The sequence below is a fragment of the Dunckerocampus dactyliophorus genome, chromosome 1 (assembly GCF_027744805.1).
Source record: "Dunckerocampus dactyliophorus isolate RoL2022-P2 chromosome 1, RoL_Ddac_1.1, whole genome shotgun sequence".
Taxonomy (NCBI): domain Eukaryota; kingdom Metazoa; phylum Chordata; class Actinopteri; order Syngnathiformes; family Syngnathidae; genus Dunckerocampus; species Dunckerocampus dactyliophorus.
Window position 1 is genome coordinate 1,878,235 of NC_072819.1, and position 6,809 is coordinate 1,885,043.

The following is a 6,809-nucleotide window of genomic DNA, read 5'->3' on the forward strand; positions in this document are numbered from 1 at the left end:
AAAGCTCACATGCTACACCTACCATGATAGCTCAATGCGCCGGCAAAGCTAAATGGCCCAAATGACTTGAGAATTTTGACTTTGAAACGGGCTAAATCGGTAGCTAGAACTCTTTAGATCAAAGGCGTTTTGCATTCCGAAAAATGCGAATGTTGAGAAAAGTGGGAATTCTTGGAATGTGAAAATGGAATGAATGTCCTTATTAGTTGAATGCGTTGATGTTGGAACGGTCTGAATGGGTTGAGAAATGTGGAAGCAGGTAGAACTCTTTAGATCAAGGGCATTTTGCGTTCCGGAAGAAAACATTTGGGAGTTTCGGTGCTGAGGTTAATAGCGTGAATGTCCTGACTTTGTTGAATGAGCTGATGTTGGAATGTGGTGAACCGCTTGAGAAATGTGGAAATAGTAGGCAAAAGCAGTTTTACGGAAAAGTGTGAATTTTGGGAAAATTTTGAATTTTGGATCGCCCCCAAAATGTACATTTCCTTTCCTGAAAATGCCATCCAAATCCATCCAAATCCATGCAGAACTTTTCAAGTTATTTGGAACACAGACAAAAACTGCCTATTTTTGGAGAAAAGACAAAAGGTTGACCAAAATCCGTGAATATGCGGGGTCGCAAATGAGCAGGGACCCGCTTGTTTGCAAGCACTCGAGTTAGTCCCTTCCTTGCGCTACTTAGCCAAGATGGTGGTGATTGGGGGTTGTAGGGTTCATCGCTGCACTCATCGTTTGGGGCATGTTGAGTGTTCTCACGGACAGACTGACTGAACTGAATGAGAAGTCTTCAACAATGCTGCATCGATTATTCACACTGACTCACTCAATTACCAACATGCGTGGCAAAAGAAGAACCGGTACTTGTGACTCTCAAACATGCACATGCAACATACACGCTTGCGTCGTTTCAAGAATGCCTTGCTTTTCGCTGAATGTTTGCAGGTTTTGCACCTGACAAATCGGATCCGTCTTTTGATAACCATCACCCGCAGTGTGAAACATTTTACTTCACCCCCACACACTCTTTTGTGCCAAAAAGCCTATGATGATGCATACTCTCAAGGCAGGTCTCTGGCGCTCTCTAGTGGAAAGATTGTGCAGCACATGAACCATTCCCCATCCTGAACACCAGAGTTGTGAATTGTTCCCGTGTGGGGCAAGTGTTGCCAACTTGGCGACATATTTTCTCAAAAGCGACAAATCTTGCTACTTTTTCTGGTGTCGTTGAGGAGTCACAGCAGTGGGTGCTCCGGAGACGTCCGCCCGGCCCGCAAAGAGCCGTCAGTGCACTGTTGGCTCGTCTCCACACATCCATATATCACGCATGCGCGAGGCGCGAGGCCACAAGTGATGGAGGTTTCGGCTCTTCTTAGAGAGCCGGTTCTTTTGGCTCGGCTCACTCAAAAGAGTCGCCTCTTTCGGCTCCCAAGTGGCTTCTCAGATTTTTTGTTGTTGTCTACATTACCAAATAACGTGTGAAATACATGATAAGAAATGTTTATTATTGAAATGGATTTATTTAAACCACAATGGGCAGCTGCAAAAAATATAAATACAAGAGCATGCTCAGCGTGGACAGAGGTGCGGTCACCAATGACATTTGCCTTGAAAAGGGAAAAAAATATGAATCAGCTCCCTACGACACAAACCGGCTCTGGGAGCCGATTCGTTCACGATCGACACATCATGAGATTCCACCCGGGTGGATCTCGCCCTGTCTAACACGTAAATGTTTCTTAATCTTCGTGAAATGACTCCTCATGACACTCATGCCTCAAGGGCTGCTTTGAGCTGACGGACTGGGATTTATTTTTGAATGACTGTGGTGATCATTTTAATATGCTTACTGAAGTCCTCACCTCCTCCATCATGTTCTGCGAGGACAATGTTACCTTCTTAAACAGGTAACCATCTACCCAAATAACAGGTGGGTTACTAAGGACATGAAAAACTGTCTAAAGGAGAAGAAAAGAGCATTTCTCCAGGGTGAGAGAGTTACAGAAGCAATTCAGGAGGCAGGCTGCACAAGCTAAAAACAAATACAAGGACAGTGTGGAGAGGAAATGAACATCAGGAAATGCACGTGAGGCATGGCAGGGCCTGAATACCATGATGGGCAGATCAACAAAACCTGGAAAGGCTGACTGTCCGGACCCAGCCTCCTTAGTAGAACAGCTCAACGTCCTCTTCACTCGGTTCAACAACAACAGCACAACATCTGCCTGGACTGCTGAGACCCACAGTCCCCACTCCCTCACCACTGATGAACAGCTGGTGACCACCATCCTGGCCAGAGTGAAGCCCAACAAAGCAGCGGGCCCTGATGGACTCAAAGAGTGCTCCACTCAGCTGGGTGGAGTGGTCACCAGGCTCTTCAGGCTCTTACTGGATTCTAGCACAGTCCCCAGATCGTGGAAGGAATCAACAATCACCCCCCCTCCAAACAAGGCGAGACCAAAGGGCTTGCAGGACTACAGGCCAGCCGTGACTTCTGACCTCTGTAAGTGCATGGAGAGGGTCGTAGCTGACCAGCTGAGATCTCAATTGTTCAACAAATTGGACCCTCTCCAGTTCGCTTACAAAGTTAAGCGTGGCACAGAGGATGCAAGCCTCATGCTTTTAGATCAGGTCACCAAGCAGGAGGATTCCACACCCCCCCACACAAGGATTTTATTCATGGATTTTTCCTCAGCTTTTAATACTGTAAATAACAACACACTGCTACAACATCTGTCATCACTCCAGGTTCATACGATGCTCATTTTATGGATCAAGGAATTCTTATGTGATAGGCCACAGCATGTGTTTTTAAATGGTGTTAGGTCCAGCCAAATTGTCTTAAAGACTGGCCTCCCCCAGGGCTGTGTGCTGTCACCTGTTCTTTTTTCAGTGTACACCAACAACATCTCGTGCGCTGTTGAAGGACTGTCGTTAATCAAGTATGCTGATGACATGGCTCTGGTGGCACAAGTCACGGACATGGAGGCTCTGGCACAGTACCAGAAGCAGGTCCACACTCTGGTCTGTGGCTTTGCTCAGAGCTCATTGGAACTTAACGTTTCTAAAACAAAGGAGTTGTGCTGTGGAGCCTTTCAACCTCTCGTCATTCATGGCCAGCAGGTGGAGCAGGTTGACTGTTTTAAACACCTGGGGATGGACATAGACAAGAACCTGTCTTTTGGACACCAGGCAGACTCTGCTTTCAAGAAGGCACAACAACGCCTCCACCTCCTGAGAAGACTGAGATCTTTTAATGTTAGCAAAGACATTCTAACTCTTCACTCATAGAATCCATCCTCACATATAATATCTCTTCCTGGTACAACTTTCTCACACTCAACATAAAACAAAACAGTCAAGAATCATAAACCAGGCCAGTAAAATCACTCAAACACCTCAGACTCCCCTCTGTGAGTTGCATAGGCGATCAGTGCTGAGAAAAGCCACTCTCATCACTGAGGATGCCACCCCCCCGCACCACTCCTTCACTCTGCTGCCGTCAGAACCCCACTGGCCCGCAAAAACACCTACAAGAAATCCCTTATTCCAGTTGCAGTAACTATCTTAACCAGCGCCCGGTAGCACTGCTGTTCTTGTGTTGTAGTGTTTTTGGTTTGTGACTAATGTTTTTGTTGTGTGTTTTATTTGTACTTCATTGTGAGTGAATTTTTATAAGCCGTGCTGGGAGACAAATTTATGTTCTACAGAACAGACAAAGTTCTATTCTATTCTATTCTATTCCGACTCAGTCGCTTACCTGTGAGTGTGTCAGAACGTGTGACGATGTGTGATAAATGAAACAAGTCGTCCTAAGTACAAGTGAAACGGTGGGGGCTGGGAGCAAGGCCAGATGTGATTATTACACTGTTAGCCTTAGACAGGCTTTGGCCAAGATCAAATATTAAAATTGGATTATTTTTATGACGTGATCAAGTTTATTTGTAGTTGTAAACGTAATTAAGGTGTCATTACTCACTTTCGTGTCTCCCCCGGATTCTGCTTTTTTCCTACAGTATCTGTTACAACATCATATGCAAATTAGCCCATTACATCATCTAGCGACTTCTCGGACAGCCAATAGCTACTTTTCTTACTGAGGAGATGCCAACAGTGGTGTGCAGTCAGTAGTAGAAAATAAACTCGCTTTCTTGCTTGACATCCTGTTAAATCCTCGCTCTTCTTCTTCTTTTGAGTCCTGGAACCGTTCGTCACAGCAACAGCTGCCAAGATGAACACAATGTCAAGTTCTTTGAGACCACAGCCAGTCTACCGAGATGAACTTCGTTTCAAGTTGGATATCAAACAGACATTTGGCGTTTCAGCTACGCCGACTGTTTGGCGACCTGTCCCCAGGATTAGAAGCTCATAAAGCGGCTACGCACAGACAGATATTCAGCTCCCCGTTCCTCAGACATTCAAGTCGGACGTACCGCCTGTTTCGTTAGCACCCCAGTGTGTCCTAGTTTAGGGACTGTGCCAAATTTGACTAGTTAATAGCACGTACAGAACATTTCAGTCGTCAATCTGAGCCCCCAAACCACTTTCGTTTTGCCAGTTCCTCGTTGGTGTACTTGGTTCTGGCACTGGTTTTTTTCAGTTTCCATTTCCCTTTCAGTGTTTTATAAACATGTTCTGGTTAAAAATTACACATTTCAATCCTCAATACATTTTTGGTCATGCCTCTTAAAACCCCAAACTACTTTCATATTGTCTATTCCGGCTCATGCGTTGGGTTTCACAATTTTTTATTGAACTTTTTTTTGCTAAAAATGGGTAATTCCTCCCACATTTGAGAACATGAAACATGAAAACTCCACAGAGATGCTTGGCTTCTAAGTCACATGACCAAAAAGATACTGACAATTGACATTTTCCATTTTTAGCAGTTAAATAAAAACTGGGAAACCTAGGTGTGAACCAAGTAGACCAACGAGGAACAGACAATATGAAAGTAGTTTGGGGGTTCTAAGTCACATGATCATAAAGATATTGGCAATTGAAATATTCCATTTTAACAAAAACATTTTCAATAAAAAAGTGGGAAAACCAACACGTGAGCCAAGAACAGCAATGACAACTAGACAATACACATTAGCTTGGGGTCACATGACCAAAAAAATTGCCAATTGAAATCTTGTCTATTAACAATTTTTCATTGACCAGTGAATTTACTGACGGTCCCTAGCACAGCCGTACGAGCTTCCGATCCCAGGGACAAACTGACAAACTGCCTTGCTGGATGTCAAATGTCTGTTGACCATCCAACTTGAAACCACGGTAGCCAGCCTTTTAAAGGCTTTTAAGTTTGTTTTTTTACACTTTTTTACACTATTTACAGGAGCTTGTCAGGTTAGGTTGATAACTTTTAATCAAAGAGGAGGAGCATCAAATTACTACTCAGGCTAACCACGGTTGTATCTTGAAACAACAATAGTTGTGACCTACCAGTGGCCTCTCCGGTCTTCTCTTGTTATGATGATCTAAGTAGCGGCGTCTCTTTGTTGTCCACTAAATTTCCAAATGATTTACTCTGTACAACCACCTAGCATCATATAAGGCGTGTCACATAGGTATCGAACAAGTCTATTTTGCATCATATTTGTAAGGCATAATCGTCAGCTCCTGTCATACTCTTTGATGAATACAAGTACAGTCATGTGACACTTAAAGGAATTGAATCATTTGTGCCTTTTATGTTTAGCTGATGACACGTCTTGTCACTAAAGGAATTAACACAAGGTGACTAGCGATGTTAGTCTCTTGTTTTATTGCGGTCACGGTAATTGGCTCCACACCCGACCTCGAAAAGTGACTTTCCGCAAAGTAGGATTCAATATTTAAAAAGTATGGCATAGAAAACCTGTTTATAATCTTCTAAATATATGCTTTTAAAACTCACACGTGAGCAGTTCCCTGTTTTTTGCCCGTTTAAATGGCTTTACGCTTAATTACCCAATATAGTAGACAGAATAAGAGTAAATAAGCCATGGAAGACATAAATGTAACTCCTGCACGAGCAGTGTCACAGTAAACGTGTTCCCACCTGAGTGACGAGGCTAGTGCCTGATCTCACCGAACACCGACACCTAGTGGCCAATGTAGTATACAGCACTACATTCAAAATTGCAATGCTTCTTCTGCCTTGTATTTGTATTTTAGTCCATTTAGTGAGATCATTTAGACATTTTTATGCGTGAAAATGCTTCATTTAGGCCAAGAATACGTACAATTTGCTTAAATATGCTTTTCAAAATTTTTTTTTACTAATGATAGGCCGTATTCCACCACAAAGAGTGATCACTTATCAGGAATAAATTTTTGAAAAACTGCGATATAGCGAGGAAGCGATAATCGAACCGTGATATTGAGAGTGCAGTATACGACTGTATACTGCACTGAAGTAGTCATTATAGTGTACACAAGTTAGGGGTGGACTGGGACAAATATTCGGCTGTGGACGTTTTGGTTCAGGTGCCCCATTACGAGCCTCCTTTTGTTTATTAAAAAAACAAAAAAAAGGGTCAAACGTGGACCTTCTGCCTTTCAAGGGAGCAGCATGTACCATTGCACCAACAAAAAATGACAACGGAGTGGGTGAATTCTGTGATTTTATTTTTTCCCGGCACGATAGATTTTGTTTTCAAAGTAAATGGTCATCAATCGGCCTATTATTGATCGGCCCTAAGGGAAAGCTCTCTGTGCTCTCGATGGCCAGTCCTCCCCTGAAATTCCACGTACAACAACTGCATGACCTACACCAAACTTCTCCAAGAATATCTTTATGGAGTAACACAGTTGTACTTCACACT